The sequence below is a fragment of the Leopardus geoffroyi genome, chromosome C2 (assembly GCF_018350155.1).
Source record: "Leopardus geoffroyi isolate Oge1 chromosome C2, O.geoffroyi_Oge1_pat1.0, whole genome shotgun sequence".
NCBI classification, from domain to species: domain Eukaryota; kingdom Metazoa; phylum Chordata; class Mammalia; order Carnivora; family Felidae; genus Leopardus; species Leopardus geoffroyi.
In genome coordinates this window covers 57,781,125-57,798,984 of record NC_059333.1, presented here as the reverse complement: position 1 = coordinate 57,798,984, position 17,860 = coordinate 57,781,125, and positions in this window count along the sequence as shown.

Genomic DNA, 17,860 nt, shown 5'->3' with positions numbered 1-17,860 from the left:
AATACAGAATAACATTTTGTTTCTCTCCTGGGAAAACATGGAAGTTAGGAATATGAAGACGCATTAAAGTGAAATGTTGATGAAAATGATGTATACTTTCCTATCGTATCCCAAGAGAGTGAGTTCAACTCACATTAGGAAATCGACTTTTATAACATATGTGCTTTGTAACATAAAATCATTGAGTATTTTCTATGTGCCAGGCAATATTTTAATGCTAGGGATACAATAGTCAACAAAACAGGCAAAACCCCTACCCTTTTGGAAACTTCCTCCTTTCCTCTCTCCCTTCCTTCCTTTCCTTCTTCTTTCTATCCTTCCTTCTTGCCTGCCTTTCTCTGTTTTTTTCTTTCTCTCTTTTCCTTCCTTCCTTCCTTCCTTCCTTCTTTCCTTCTTCCTCCCCCTCCTCCCTCTCTCCCTTTTCCTTTCCTTTCCTTTCCTTTCCTTTCCTTTCCTTTCCTTTCCTTTCCTTTCTTTTCCTTGCCTTGCCTCGCCTCGCCTCTCCTCTCCTCTCCTCTCCTCTCCTCTCCTCTCCTCTCCTCTCCTTCCTTCCTTTCCTTTCCTTTCTTTATTTGCTTTATTGAGGTATAATTGCCAAATGAAATTACTTTCTCATGGCAAGAAAGATAATGAACCATAAATAGGTCAAACATATAGTATGTTAGAAAGCAATACGTGTTATGGAGAAAAAATAAATAGGATGTTTGAGTATGGAGTGTTGAGGCTGCACATTAGAATTGCAGTTTAAAAATTTTTTTTTTCAACATTTATTTATTTTTGGGACAGAGACAGAGCATGAACGGGGGAGGGGCAGAGAGAGAGGGAGACACAGAATCGGAAACAGGCTCCAGTCTCTGAGCCATCAGCCCAGAGCCTGACGCGGGGCTCGAACTCACGGACCGCGAGATCGTGACCTGGCTGAAGTCGGACGCTTAACCGACTGCGCCAACCAGGCGCCCCTAGAATTGCAGTTTTAAAATAGTGCATCATTTAGTAAGGACCTGAAGGCAGCTGAGGCAACAAATTATATTCTTGTCATCTTCCAACATGCTATTTATATTACTAAGGGAGAAGAGGTCAAAGATCTGAGCTGCTGGATACTCCAACAGTAAGTATTGGAGATAAAGTGAAGGAAGGTGAAGAAGAAACAGCAAAGCAGTTTGCAGGAAATGATTTGAGAGGCCTGTTACTTATCTGAGCAAGAGCAAATAGAGGGAGGCTCAGGAAGACTTAAGGTGTTAACTGAACTTGGCATTAGAGAATAAGCAGCACATTGATGGGCAGAGTATTTTAAATGGGTAAAAATGAACATAAAGGCAGTGACAGGCATATGAAAGAAAATCATATTTGGAGTTTGATGAGTATTTTATTTGAGTGTTCCTGGAAAGAGGGTTGGCTGGGGCATGGGCTGGGAGCAAGGTTTGTTGGGGGGAGTTAAAAGATGAAAACTGGAAGTTGAAAAGATGGCTGTCTTTAAAAAGCTGGGTATAATTACAGGTCATAAGTGATTACAGATTATGAACAGATTAATATGAAATATTACAGATTAATATGAAATCATATTACATATGATTACAGATTATAAGTGAACTTTCTAATGGAGACAATGATTACCAAATGCCAAAGTCAAGTAATGATGTTTTAGTAATATTACTCTGGCGACCTTCTCATTTTCAATGGGGTAAGGTTGGAGGTAAGAAATTGACTTTGTGCATGACTATATCCAAATTTGTTGTAGTTTGGGATAGGCACTTGACGTCCTAATTCCTTGACCTCTGCTAATTCCTCTCCTCAGTTTATCTAAATTCCATTCACTTTTTAAGGCCTAGTTTGAATTCCATGTGTTCTGTGTGGTTTTTAAAAGGTTGTTCATTCCAATTTCTACTGACCTCTCCTCTCTATGATTTATATTATTGAAAAGAAACCTTTTTCTTTTTTAATTTTCACTATGGTTGCACTTTTTCTCATTGTTGTTATTGAAGAATTTTAAAGCCAGGGACATGTATTTTCATTTCTTTATATTGCTTTTCAACATGTTGTAGTATGCTTGACAGTCCATTTTATTAATGATTTATCCTCATGATGTTCATGAAGTCAGGTCACATGCTCGCCAGAACTTTTTCATAGGCTCTATACCACATAGATAATAATGTCAACCCTGTTGAGTGCCCTCAACCTGCATTTATAGTTTTCTGTCTTATCATTCTGTACCATTTCTGTGGTTTAAATAGTTAGGCTTTGGAAAGATAGACATTCAACCAGACGGGTCATGCCCCCATCTCCTAAGCTGTAAGCCTCTTCCTTCGAATGTTATCATTTTGGTTCTGATATCTGAGATACTTGGATTTTTTTTTAAACACTTTAATTGATATATAATTTTCAGATCATAAAATTCATCCTTTTAAAGTATGCAGTTCAAGGAATTTTAGTATATTCACAGAATTGTGTCACCATACAATATTTGCTTACAGAATACTTGTATTGCACTAAAAGAAACCCTGTGTCTTTAGTTACTACCCACTCCTTCCCCCTCTAATTCCTGGCAGTTAACTAGTCTACTTTTGTCTTTATGGATTAGCTATTCTGGACACTTCATATAAATGAAATAATACAGTATGTACTATTTTCTGTGTGGCTTCCTTCACATGGCATAGTCTTTTTAAGATTTCTTCCTGTTGCAGTACTTATCAGTCACTTTAATGGCTGAATAGTATTCCATTGTATGGATATACCACATTTTGTTTGTCTATTTATTAACTGATAAACATTTGGATTGCTTCAACTTTGTGATGATTTTGAATAATGCTGTTTGTGAACATTTGTGTATAAGTTATTTCATGGACATATGTTATCATTTTTCTTTGTTATGTAACTTGGAGTGGAATTGCTGGGTTCTAGGGCAACCATATCTTTAACCTTTTGAGGAACAGTTCTCCAAAATGACTGTACCCTTTTATAATTCTACCAGCAATGTATGAGGGTTACAATTTCTCCACATTCTTGGTAACACTTGTTATGATCTGTTTTTTTAATTTTATTATTTTAGGCATCTTAGTGGATATGAGGTGGTATTGTTGCAGTTTTGATTTGACTTTCCCTCGTGGCTAATGATACTGGGTATTTTCTCATGTATTTATTGGTTATTTACATATACATATATGTGTATATTTAAAGACATGTCTATTCAGATCCTTTGCCTATTTTTCAATTGAGTTGTTTGTATTTTCATTACTGAGTTGTAAGATTTCTTTTTGTATTTTAATACAAATCCCTTATTAGATATATGATCTACAAATATTTTCTCTAATTCTTTGGGTTGTGTTATCATTTTTTTGATGCTGTCATTTGAAATATAAGAGTTTTTAATTTTGATGGAGTCTAATTTATTTAGTTTTTCTTTGTTGTTCATGTTCATGTTGTTCATTTAGTTTTCTTTGTTGTTCATGTTTCTTTGTTGTCAGTATTTAAGAAATGCTTCCTTAGCCAAGATCACAAAGTTTTATTTCCATTTTCTTCTAAGAGTCTTAGAGTTTTAGCTCATATATTTAGGTCTATGTTCAATTTCAAGTTAATTTTTGTATATGGTGCGAGATAGAGATCCAAATTAATTTCCTTTATGTGGATATCCAGCTGTCCTAGCACCATTTGTTGAAAAGATTGTTCTTTTCCTATTACATTGTCTTAGCACCGTTTTCCAAAATCAATTGATCACATAAACATATGGTTTTGTTTTGTTTGGCTTATATGTCTGTCTTGAAGCTAGTATGACAGTCTTGATCCCTATAGCTTGGTAGTACGTTCTGAAATCTGGGACTTTCAAGTTGGTTTTTCTCCAAGATTGTTTTGGCTATTCCAGGTCCCTTGACTTTCTATATAAAGTTTAAGATCAACTCATCAATTTTTACAAAAAAGCCAGTTGTGGGGCATATAGGTGGCTCAGTGGGTTAAGCATCAACTTTGACTCAGGTCATGATTTCATGGTTTGTGAGTTCAAGCCCAATCTGGCTCAGAGCCTGGAGCCTGCTTTGGATTCTGTGTCTCCCTCTCTGCTCATCCCCCACTCATGCCTCCATTCAAAAATAAATGAATTTAAAAACATTTTTTTTTTTTTTTTTACAAAAAAGCCACTTGGGATTTGACTAAGGATTATATTGAATCTATAGATCGATTAGGGACATATTCCTATCTTACTAATTGTCTCCCAATGCACAAAAATGAGATGTCTTCCACTTCTTTCAATAGTGTGTTACAGTTCTCAGAGTATATGTATTTAATTTCTTTTGTTAAATCTATTCTTATTTTGTGTGTGTGATGCTATTGTCAATGGAATTGTTTACTCAATTTTGTTTTTGAATTGTTCATTGCTAGTGTATAGAATTCCAAATGATTAAAAAAATTTTTTTAATATTTATTTTTGAGAGAGTGAGTGAGAGAGAGACAGATACAGACTGTGAGTGGAGGAGGGACAGAGAGAAAGGTAGACATGGAATTCAAAGCAGGCTTCAGGCTCTGAGCTGTCAGCACAGAGCCCAATGTGGGGCTTGAACTCACAAACCGTGAGATCATGACCTGAGCTGAAGTCGGATTTTTAACTGTCTCTGCCACCCAGGCATCCCCCAAATGACTTTTTAATATTGATCTTGTATTCTCCAATTTTGCTCAACTTGTTTATTAATCCTATTTTTGTGTGTGTGTGGATTCTTCATGATTATAATACAAGGTCATATGATTTGTAGAACAGAGATGGCTTTGCTGCTTCTGTTCACATCTGAAAGTTGGTTTTTTTGTTTGTTTGTTTTACTTGTCTGTTCATCCTGGATAAAACTTCCAATGTTAGATAGAAGTTGTAAGAGCAGATATCCTTTGTATTGTTTCTTATTTTAGGGGGGAAAGCATTCAGTTTTTCACTATCAAGTATGATGTTAGCTATGGGTTTTCCATAGATGTCCCTCAAAAGGTTCACAAAATTTCATTTATTCCTAGTTTGTTAAGCATTTTTTCTCAGGAGAGTAGTTGGGTTTTATCAATTGTTTTTCCTCTCTCTATTGTGGTGATCACATGGTTTTGTTCTTCATTTTATTAATTAGTCTCATGTATTACACTGATTTTTGGATGTTAAACCAACTTTGCATTCCTGGAATAAATCTTACTTGGCCATATTGTGTAGTTTTGTTTTTTTTTTTTTATGTTTTTGTTTTTTTTTTTTACATATTGCTAGTTTTTACATTTGCTAGTATTTTGTTGAAGGTTTTTGCATCTGTATTCATCAATAATATTGGTCTGTAGTTTTCTTTTATTGTGACATTGTAATCTAGTTTTCACATTATAAGGCAAGTTCTCTTGTTGGAATATGCTGTCTGTGTTCTCCTCAAGGATTTTGATGTTTTTTCGTGTCACATTTAAGTCTTCATCCATTTTGAATTTATTTTTGTGTATGGTGTAAGAAAGTTGTCCAGGTTCATTCTGCATGTCACTGTCCAGTTTTCCCAATACCATTAGTTGAATAGAATGTCTTTTTTCCATTAGATATTATTTCTCATTTTGTTGAAGATTAGTTAGTTGAACGTACAGTTGTTGGTCCATAATCTGAGTTCTTTATTCTGTTCTATTGATATATGTGTCTGTTTTTGTGCCAGTACTATACTTTCTTGATTACAGCTTTGTAATACAGCGTAAGGACTGGAATTATGATGCCTCCCACTTTACTTTTCTTTTTTAACATTACTTTGGATATTCAGGATCTTCTCTGGTTCCATACAGATTTTAGAATTGTTCATTCTAGCTCTGTGAAAAATGCTGGTGTTGTTTTGATAGGTATTACACTGAATGTATAGATTGCCTTGAGTAATATCAACATTTTAACAATATTTGTTCTTCCAATCCATGAGGAAGGAATGTTTTTCCATTTCTTTGTGTCTTATTCAATTTCTTTCATAAGCTTTTTGAAATTTTCAGCATATAGGTATTTTCCATCTTTGGTTGGTGCAATTATAAATGGGATTAATTTCTTGATTTCTCTTTCTGCTGCTTCATTATTGGTGTGTAACAATGCAATCAATTTCTGTACATTGGTTTATATCCTGTGACTTTGCTGAAACCCTCTGGGTTTTCTACATAGAATATCATGTCATCTGCAAAGAGTGAAAGTTTGACTTCTTCCTTGCCAGTTTGTAGGTCTTTTATTTCTTTTCATTGTCTGATTGCTAAGGCTAATATTTCCAGCACTATGTTGAACAGCAGTGGTTAAGAGTGGACATCACTGTCATGTTCCTGACCTTAGGGGAAAAGCTCTCAGTTTTTCCCCATTGAGGATGATATTAGTTGTGGGTCTTTCATGTATGACCTTTATGGTGTTGAGGTATGTTCCTTCTATCCCTGCTTGATACGGTTTTTATCAAGAAAGGATGCTATATTTTGTCAAATGCTTTTTCTGCATCTATTGAGAGGATGAAATGGTTCTTATCCTTTCTTTTATTAATGTGGTGTGGTGTATTTTGTTGATTGATTTGTGAATATTGAACAAACCCTACAGCCTAGGAATAAATCCCACTTGATTGTGGTGAATAATTCTTTAAAAATTTTTTAATGCTTATTTATTTTTGACAGAGAGAGAGACAGAGCATGAGTGGGGGAGGAGCAGAGAGAGAGAGGGAGACACAGAATCCGAAGCAGGCTCCAGGCTCCGAGCTGTCAGCACAGAGCCTGATGTGGGGCTCGAACTCACAGACTGAGAGATCATGACCTGAGCCGAAGTCGGACACTCAACCGACTGAGCCACCCAGGTGCCCCTATGGTGAATAATTCTTTTAATGTATTGTTGGATTTTATTTGCTAGTATCTTCTTGAGAATTTTTGCACCCATGTTCATCAGAGATACTGGTCTGTAATTGTCATTTTTAGTGGAGTCTTTGTCTGGTTTTGGAATCAAAGTAATGCTGGCCTTGTAGAATGAGTTTTGAAGTTTTCATACTCATTTTTTATTCTTTGGAATAGTTTCAGAAGAACAGTTATTATCTCTTCTTTAAATGTTTGGTAGAATTCCCCTGGGAAGCCATTTAGCCCTGGACTCTTGTTGGGAGATTTTTGATTACTGATTCAATTTCTTTGCTGGATATGGGTCTGTTTAAATTTTCTATTTTTTCCTATTTCACTTTTGGTAATTTATATATTTCTAGGAATTTGTCCATTTCTTCCAGTTTGCCTAATTTGTTGGCATATAATTTCTCATAATATTTTCTCATAATTGTATTTCTGCAGTGTTGGTTGTGATCTCTCCTCTTTGATTCAGAATTTTATTTATTCACGTCCTTTCTTGTTTCTTTTTGATCAATCTGGCTAGGGGTTTATCAATTTTGTTAATTCTTTCAAAGAACCAGCTCCTCGTTTCATTGATTCTGTTCTACTATTTTTTTTCTTCTTATTTCTATATCATTTATTTCTTCTGTAATCATTATTATTTCCTTTCTTCTCCTGGTTTTAGGCTTTGTTTGCTGTTCTTTTTCCAGCTCCTTTAGGTGTAAGGTTAGATTGTGTATTTGAGATTTTTCTTGCCTCTTGAGGAGGTTCTGTATTGCAATATATTTCCCTCTTATGACTGCCTTTGCTACATCCCAACGGTTTTGGACTGTAGTGTTTTCATTTTCAGTTGCTTCTGTGTATTTTTTATTTCTTCTTTAATTTCCTGATCAACCCATTCCTTCTTCAGTAGGATGTTCTTTAATCTCCATGTATTAGTGGTTTTCCTAAAATTTTTCTTGTGGTTGATTTCAAGTTTCATAGTGTTGTGGTCTGAAAATATGCATGGTATGATGTCAGTTGTTTTTTACTGGTTGAGCCCTGATTTGTGACCCAGTATGTGATCCATTCTGGAGAATGTTCCATGTGCACTCCAAAGAATATGTATTCTGATGCTTTAGGATGAAATGCTCTGAATATATCTATTAAGTCCATATTGTTCATTTTGTCATTTAAAACCATTGTTTCCTTGTTGATCTTCTACTAAAATGATCTTTTCATTGTTGTAAGTGAAGTGTTAAAGTCTCCTACTATTATTGTATTATTATTAATGAGTTTCTTTAAGTTTGTTACTCATTAGTTTATATATTTGGCTTCTTTCATGTTGGGGGCATAAATATTTACAATTGTTAGATGTTCTTGTTGGATAGACCCCTTTATTATCATATAGTGCCCTTCTTCATCTCTTATTATAGTTTTTGGCCTAAAATCTAGTTTGTATGATATAAGTATGGCTATTCCAGCTTTCTTTTGATGTCCATTGGCATGATAAATCATTTCCCACCCCCTCACTTTCAATCTGGAGGTGTCTTTGGGTCTAAAATAGGTCTCATGTAAGCAGCATATTGATGGCTCTTTTTTTTTTTAATCCATTCTGATACCCAGTGTCTTTTGATTGGAACATTTAGTCCATTTACATTTATAGTTATTATTGATAGATATGAATTTAGTGCCATTGTACTATCTGTAAAGTCACTGTTCCTGTAGATTGCCTCTATTCCTTTCTAGTCTTTGTTGCTTTTGGTCTGTCTCTTTCCCACTCAAAGTGTACCCTTTAATAATTCTTGGAGAACTGGTTTGGTATTCATAAACTCCATTAGTTTTCCCTTGTCTTGTAGACTCTATATCTCACTCTATTCTGAATTAAAGCCTTGCTGGATAAAGTATTCTTGGTTGAGTTATTCCTCCCCCCTCCCCCCCCCCCCCCCCCCATTAGCACGATGAATATATCATAACACTCCTTTCTGGCCTGCCAAGTTTCTGTGGACGGGTCTGCTACTAACCTTATGTGTCTACCCTTGTAGGTTAAGAACTTCTTGTCTCTAACTGCTTTCAAAATTCTCTCTTTATCTTTGTATTTTGCAGTTTTCACTCTGTTTTGTTGTTGGCCTGTTTTTGTTGGTTTTTAGGGGAGTTTTCTGTGCCTCTTGGACTTGAATGCCTATTTACTTCCCCAGATTAGGGAAGTTCTCAGCTATAATTTGTTCAAATAAACCTTCTGTCCTCTTTTCTCACTCTTCTTCTGGGACTCCTGTGATATGGTTATTATTGCACTTTATGGAATCACTGAGTTTCCTAAGTTTGTATTTGTGATCTAATAGCTTCTTTTTCCCTCTTCTTTTAAGCTTCAATATTTTCCATAATTTTATCTTGTTATCAGATAGGTTCCCCTTCTCTCATCCTCATTGTGATTAACCCCACTCAGTTTCACATCTCTATTATAGCATTTTTTATTTTGGCCTGACTACTTTTTAGGTCTTTTATCTCTGCAGCAAGGGTTTCTCTGGTATCATCTATGCTTTTTTCAAGCCCAGCTAGTATTCTTATGACTGTTGTTCTAAATTCTTGTTCAAGTTATATTGCTTATATCTTTTGAACAAATCCCTGGCTATGATTTGTTCTTGATCTTTCTTTAGGAGAGAATTCCTCTGTCTTGTCATTTTGTCTGTCTTTGTCATTTTATTCGATTCCTCTGTCTTTGTCATTTTGTTCAATTTCTACTGCTCTTCATTTGTTTCTGTAGATCCAAGTTTCTGATTGGTATCATATGCCTTCTGTCTGAAGAACTTTCTTAACATTTGGTATGTTCAGGTTTGCTGGCCATGAATTTTCTCTGAGATTGTTCATCTGAAGAAAGTTTTATTTCTTCTTTATTTGACAGGAATTTCACTGGGTATAAAATTGTGGCTTAACAATTTTTCTTTCAGTGTCTTCAAGATGCCACTCAAGTTTTTTTTTTTTTTTCTTTGTATTGTTTCTGATGAGAAGTTTGCTATAGTTCTTACCTTTGTTCTTCTGTATATATTTTTTGTTACTGCCTGTGGCTGTGTTTAACTTTCTCTTTCTGTCTTTGGTTTTCAACAGTTTTGATATATGTGTAGATATTTTCTTTTGTGTTTTTGTATTTATCCTCCTTGATAATCTCTGAACTTCTTGGATCTATAGTTTGATATCTGTTATTAATTTGGGAAGATTCTCAACCATTGTTTCTTTACATTTTTTTTCCTTCCCTCTTCTCTCTCCTTCTTCTGGAGTTTTAATTACATATATGTTGGATTATTTGCTATTGTTCCATGGCTCTTGGATGCATTGTTCATTTTCTTTAACTCATTTTTCTTTTTGTGTTTTATTTTGTTAATTTCTTTTGACTTATCTTAAATTTCATGTATTTTGGGTTCTGCTAAGTCTTATCTAATGTTGAACCCACTGCAGCCATTCTTCATCTGTGTTATTTTAACTTCTAGCATTTTCATTTGATTTTTTTTTTGTTATGGGTTCAGTTTCTCCACTGAAATTACTATCTGAATTTGCATGTTTGTCTGCCTTTTCCACTAGAGCTTTTTATATATTAATTATGGTTATTTTTAATTCCTAGTGTGTTATTTCCAACGTCTGTATCATATCTGAGATTGAGATATATTTATTGCCTTGTTTTTGACAATGCATTGTTTCTTCTTTGCTTTTTTTGGATGCTTCTTAACTTTTTCTTGGTACATGGACATCTCGTGTGGGATATCAAAGACTGAGATAACTAATTTTTGTACTTGAAGATGATGCAACAACTTTTTTTTTTCTTTTCTGATAGGACTTTAGTATAGAGGGAGGTTGGGTCAATTAAAGTCAGGAGTTGAGCTCATCTGCATTTTGTTTTGCTATGGTTACCTTGCGGTAATACCAACTTAAAATCCTTTAGCATTACCTTATGCTCAGGGTGGAGACTGGTTTGCCAGAAGGTTTTTCTGATGTCTGCTCCCCCACTCTGTTTTAAATCTTACTTTGAGAGGGTCTCCCTCCATGATCTTGCTCCTTTCCCCCAAACAGACTGCTATGCGTTGCTACTCATCTTTAGTTGCATCATGGTAAGTGTGTGTATGTGTGTGGTGGTGGTGGTGATGTTTCTGTTGTTCTTATTAAGATTTAGTTTTGTGTATGTGTGTGGTGGTGGTGGTGATGTTTCTGTTGTTCTTATTAAGATTTAGTTTAACAGGCATTGTGTCCTGGTCATTGGAGTCTCATAAGTCATCTCATGATGTGTCTCATCCAGTCAGAGAAGACCTTTATTGGTCTGGGATGAGCACTTATTCCTGCCCCTACCATAAGGGTAGGGAGTTTTTTCCTATTCCAATCTCTTAGCTAGAATGGGTTTTCAGGAGTGCTCTAAAGGAAAGGGAACAAGGATTCCCACATCTCCCTTCTTCAGTAGTTTTAAGCCCTTTGATTCTAGGAGAGATAGGAGAGAAGGATCCAAGTGGAGTTTTGTGCTTTTCCAGCAGACTGTTCCCTTCCCACATCTCAAGGGAGGCTTTCTTAGTATAGTACTCTAACCAGTGTTTCTGTAAGCATTTGGCAAGGTCTGTAGAGACAGGGCTGGCAAGTGGGTGCAAGTTCCCCTTATGTTTGCAGCCCCCAGGCATTCTATATTCCTTGGCTAGCCCGTACTCAGCATGTAGTAATCCTTTAAATATTTTATCCTAATTTTTATTACATGTGTCCAGCAGCATCTACCCCAGGTCAGTAAGTTCTTGCTTTCTTTTTTTTTTTTTTTTTTCTTTTTTTTTTTCAACGTTTATTTATTTTTGGGACAGAGAGAGAGCATGAACGGGGGAGGGGCAGAGAGAGAGGGAGACACAGAATCGGAAACAGGCTCCAGGCTCTGAGCCATCCGCCCAGAGCCCGACGCGGGGCTCGAACTCATGGACCGCAAGATCGTGACCTGGCTGAAGTCGGACGCTTAACCGACTGCGCCACCCAGGCGCCCCAGTTCTTGCTTTCTATAGTTTCCTTAGATTTGAGGTTAGTTTGTTGCTCTGCAACCTCAACTAAATGATAGGTTCAAGTATTAGAGATTTTTCTAGCATTTTATTTTTGTGTACTCAGTGTGAGATTACATGGAGTTTAAATATTGAGCCACCACACCTTGAGTATAGAATTGAAGAAGATATTCAAGTCATAAGGACCCAAGCTGGATAGCCAATCTGTCCAGTTGTTCTTTTCATAGCACTTGGCTTTTAAGGTGCTTCCAAACTGAAAAGTCTTGTGCCTTTTCCCGCAGAGGAGACACATCTGTTTAAGGTTTTACATGGAAGAAGTTGGAAGAATGATTCCGGATCTTTATAGAATAGCAACAATGTAGTAAAAAGAGTTGGATTGGTAATAATTCTTGTTTTCAAGTGCCCTTGATGGGTGATTTTAAAAAAGGAAGAAGAAAAAATAGAAGAAAAATGATAAAAAGACAGCTGAGCTCAGAATAGTGTGGAGCAGTGCTGGAAAACCTTCTGGGCAGCCTAGCTATCTCTTACCAGAGCATCCATTTACCTATAATCTTAACAGATATTTGATCAATTCAACGTTGTTAACATGTAGTAAGACTGCTAACTTTTTGGCATGTACATTTATGCCATCTGGTTACACAAGCACGGAGCCCTGTTGATCAGATGATGGTACAGGTATTATTGTAAATTTAGCCATCTCATTATAGGTGAATGAAATTCAAATCGTCAGAGTATCGGGTACAATAAAAGCTTTATCTACTTTCCTGTCCTTCCTGCCAAATACACACGACAAACACATTTTACTTTAGGAAAAGACTTAAAAGTACCCTGAAGTGAAAAGTATTCAGAGGTCTCCAGTTTCTGCAGAAGAACACACAACAGCAAGGCAATTGCAAATCAGCCTAATCTTCAAGGTAATAGGATACTCTTTAAATCTCTTGAACTATGTCTCTTTTGTATCTAACACTGCAGAATTGTCAGAGAAGAGAAAAGAGAATCCCATAGTACCTTTGAAATTTAAGTTTTAAAAATCTAATTCATTTTATATTCAGTCATTTTAAAATGTAGGTCCCTAAATCCTGATCTGTAAAGTTTTCTTGATGGGATTGTATTGCCACAGAACACTGCCAATGACACTGCTTAAATAGTAGTCTTCTTTGTTCTACCTGCCCTCTTAACCCTTTTCTGTCATGCCAAGGCCCTCCCTCTGTGCCTTAAAAATTCTATAGAAACCCATCATTTTTATACAGCTTTCACAGACATATGGCTCCAGGGCCTGGTCTCTCAGCAACAGTACGGCCCTCAAGTCTGATTCTTTGCATAGCTGAAACTAGCTGTGTGTTTCAGTGTGTGTTTTTATATACTTACATATTTCTATTCATCCTGTCTGACAATGAGTGTTCTGCTTTTCAAATATAGAAAACATATCTACTCCCCTCACGTCTCTCTACAATACCTTGTATACTGCTCTTCTTTGTAGTTCCTTCAAATTAGATACAAAATCAAGCTCTGAAAGTACTGACATTTTGAAAAATCTTACTAGCCCACTAAAATTATGAACTGGCTGGGGCATAATATGCAAAGGAAGGATGCTAATTGTTTTGAGCTCAGGATTAGGGAAAAGCAACAATTTAGTCTATCTATTTCTCCTCAATTCTTCATTTATTATCTGTCATCTGTCTATCTATCTATCCATCCAGCATCTGTGTGTATGTGTGGTAATGGAGTAAACTCACCAGTAATTATCTTGACATCCAGATGGAACCCCCATGCAGTGAATAACTCATTGACTACCCCCAAGGTAAGACCTTGGCATCCTTTTTTAAGTATCAATTTTATAAAGAGCCCATATCAGGGTACCAATTAAAGAGTGATCTCCTATTGGTCTTATTATTGAGACCTGATGGGTGAAAAATTCCGCCTGGGTTTAGCAATATCTGCTAAAGCTAATATTTAAAGGTATTACAGTATTGAATCTTGGGAATAAAAGTATTAGTTGACAATCATTAGTACTGATTTACTAAATAGTTGCCTTAGACATACATACAATATCCTTTAACTGGGATAGAAAAGGCTGTTTAAAATAGGAGCCAACTGCAGAAGCTTTTGCATATAAGGGGAGCAGCCAGATTCCTATTAGAGAGATGGCTTTTGGTTTGGAAATGGGAGAGATGACAGATACGACAGACTCACTCTTCATGTATTCATGGTCTAAACCAGAGATATGGAAACACTTGAGAAACTTTAAAAATTCTGATGTCTGGAACTAGGACCCAGGCATCAGTTTTTAAAACTCCCCAGGTGATTCTAGTGTTGAGGAAATTTGGAAACCTAGTCTAGAATCTTGCTACTCAAAGTGTGGTACTGGGTGCTTATTAGAAATGCAGAATCTTGGGCCCCACCTCAAGTCAACTGAATCAGAATCTGTATCTTGATGAGATCCCCCAGTGGTTTCTATGCACATTAAACCACAAGAAGCACCGGGCTAGAAAAGTTTTCAACTCTAGCTGTGCATTAGAATTACCAGGGGAGTTGGGGCGCCAGGGTGGCACAGTCGGTTAAGCGTCCGACTTCAGCCAGGTCACGATCTCGCAGTCCGGTCCGGGAGTTCGAGCCCCGCGTCAGGCTCTGGGCTGACGGCTCAGAGCCTGGAGCCTGTTTCCGATTCTGTGTCTCCCTCTCTCTCTGCCCCTCCCCCATTCATGCTCTGTCTCTCTCTGTCCCAAAAATAAAATAAAACGTAAAAAAAAAAAAAAAAAAAAAAAAAAAAGAATTACCTGGGGAGCTGTTAAAATATAATGATATTCTGGCCTCACTCAGAGAGATTATATATAGCCCATTTGGTGTAGGGTGGGGACTGGATATTGGTATGCTGTATGCTTCTCAGGCGATTCCAGGGTGCAGTCGCAATTATGAAATATAAGGCAAAGCTGAATAACTTTCACTGAATAACTTTATATAAAAGAGAATCTGGAGGTTACCTAGGTAGCCTGGAAGATAGAGATTAGGGACACTGAAAAAAGGCAAAGTTTGAGGATGCCTATGGTAGGTAATACTCCAATGTGCTAGGAAGCGAGGCTTTGAGAGGAAAGGTTTCCCAGTGAGAAATTTTCATGGTGGGGGAGGAGACAGTAGAGGTTGGCTAAAGTACTTTAAAAACACAAATGTGTAATATTCAATTTTAGGTTGTTGGCTTTTTTTATGAAGCAGGGTAAGAGGTGACTATGAGAGAATTTGACTCTAGTAATTCACACAATTCTTGTGATGTCATAAAATCCTCATAGGATTATGAAGGATGGAGGCTTGAGCTACTTAAAATATAAACTACAGGAAGAGTAACCCCAGAAAGTTGGAGGATTAAGTTTGAGGCATCTTCTGATCAGTCGTGTGGGAAACAAATACATCATAGAAGGACATTTTGTCCTTTGACCAGCTGCTGCTTCTCCTACTTCAGGAATGACTAGTATCTCTCTAGCTTGAGTCTAGGTCAATCAGTATCTCATTCTTGCTTTTTGGTTATCTAGCCTTCTCTTTACTCATTCATGCCTCCTTCTTGAGATCCATAATGTCCTTTTACTCCTTTCTCATGGCTAATTATTAATGCATTAAGACTTTTCATCTAACTCTTTGTCTCTGGTTCTTTGTCATTATGTCCAGACACTCTAAGCAAGGAAGAAACTTTTCTGACTGCAGGATAGATCCCTTTTAAATAAGGATACAGAAACAGAACAAAGTCAGATAATAAGCCCAGAACTCTCTTTCCTTCTGAAATTAGAGGAGTCATTTACACCTACTAATTTCAGAGGGAAGTGTGAAAAACTCCCCTTGAAACATCCGGGTCATCTGTGTTAAGCTTGGGTACACATCCACACTCAGTGTGGCTGTATCTTGTACCTAAGACATTTAAACCATAGGGAGTATTTATTAGGCATGTAGCAAGAGCTTAAGTTATTGAGCAAGTCGCTTCTCAAGGGAGGAAATGCTTTACCTCATTTCATCTAACCTCTCTGGCCTCCCTCCTGAAAGAAGGAAAGATGGTCAAGAAGTAGTTGCGGAAGATTTGTATTTAAAGTGGTAACATATTTTATAAAAGTGCTATTTTTGTGTACATCCTATCTTGGACTGCAAAACAAGCAGGGCTTCTGTGGAGCTTTTGCTGCAGCATAGAAGTAGGTGTGAAAAGTTGAAAAATGATCAAGGCTGAGTGTGGGCAGTCTAAACAAGGGCAAGTTATGAAGGGAAAGTCAGAAATGAGAGAAGGTAAGGTGATAATACCAAGGTACCCCATTGCCTTATCTATCAGGTAGAATATAATTGTCACTATTTAATATTTATCAGAAAGGATCTTTGAACAAGAATACAGCCTGTGCATGAATCTTCTACATTTTGCTGGTTAGCAGAGTAGAACCACATTTTCCTTTTGTGTGTCAAGATGCCATTGAATGACTAAAATTAATTTTCCCCCATTAATTTTACTTCATGTTAGGTTACAGACAAAAAGTGAGCAAAGGATGTCTAGGAAAACAGCCCAGGAATGAAGGAAGAAACTGATTAAGTAATTGGAGCAGTACAGTGTGAGGTCACGTAGTGTAGAAGCTCCCCTCCGAACCACTGGACTTAACCACATAGGGACGAGATACTAAAAACTGGCAATTACAATACACCAGTAGGTGGGAGGAATTCAGTGAATCGGTCTGAAGTCCAAAGTCCTCAATGGCCTTGGGACATTCAGAACACCAGCATGATGCTCATGATAAGGACTCCATGTTACCAAGAAAAGGGTAAATGCTATCCCTGTTTATCGGAGCAGGGAGGAGTAGTATACATCTCAGCCAGACTTTCAACAAAATAATTGCATTTTTTTTAATGGGATTTAAAGGGTTAAGCTTTCAATATCCTAGATATTCCTTTACTTGGAAGACCTTCCTGGGACACCAATTGGGTAACTAAAGTGTCATGATACTAACATCTAGTTTTCTCTTAGTTACCAAATAGCATTCTTCTTCCTTATCTAATCTGCTGCTTACATCTGTACTTTTAACCTTGTATTAATGTCACCGTTGAAAGTTAAAATTACCTTTATTTGGTTGCTTATTAAAGTATGTTGGTATATTCCCTTTCCCTAGTCATGCACTGAGCCCACTTTCCTCTCCCAACACTCTTCTCAAACCTTGATCAAACATAATTTGATCAGAATGTTCCCCTACCTTCTCTCTAGCCTCTCTGCTCTGTTTCTTATCTTTTTTATTGAAACTAACACCTAGACAGTTTGTTTCTCGGTCATTGTCATTGCTCACCTCCAATTTTAGCTCTTCAGATGGTATCACACTTCTCTCTCAACACATGCAACTAATTCAGCCACTCGACATGTTTATTCCTCACATTTATACAAAACACATTTAAACATTCACTTTTCATTTGCATCTGCATTTCATACTCTTTAGGAAACACACACACACGCGCACACACACACACACACACACACACACACACGAGAAGCATCTGCCAGAGCGCCAGTTCTTGTTTCAATTTCATTGTGCTTCTTTTTTTCTTTCCTTTTTCTTTTCTCTCTTTCTCTTTCTTTCTTTCTTTCTTTCTTTCTTTCTTTCTTTTTTTTTCTTTCTTTAACTCATTTGGTAATGAGGGGAACTATGACATGATTAGGTAATACTTGGCTTTTACCATGTCAAACAAGGTGCCAGTATTGCCTTAAATTTATGCCTACGTAAATATATTTGAGAATGATAGTTCTCTATGTGTGTGTATTCCACATGGATGAATGCACATGGTCATGTATATAATACGTATTTATAGCAAGGTTTGAAGATTGGCAGCTTAACCGTCAATTTCTATCAGACAGGAAACAAACCAGTCTCTTCTTTAACACAAAACCACCAAAGAGACAGTGCTGTCTGGCGGTTGCTTTCAGGTGAATGATCAATTGTTCCTTTGCTTCCAGTTTTACTTGCAAAATTTCTACCACGGACCAGAAATACTCTAAAGCCACAATTTACCCTTTCAGTCCTTTCACACTTTAGCCCAGGCAGTAGGTTTTATCTTAAGCACTCAAGAGT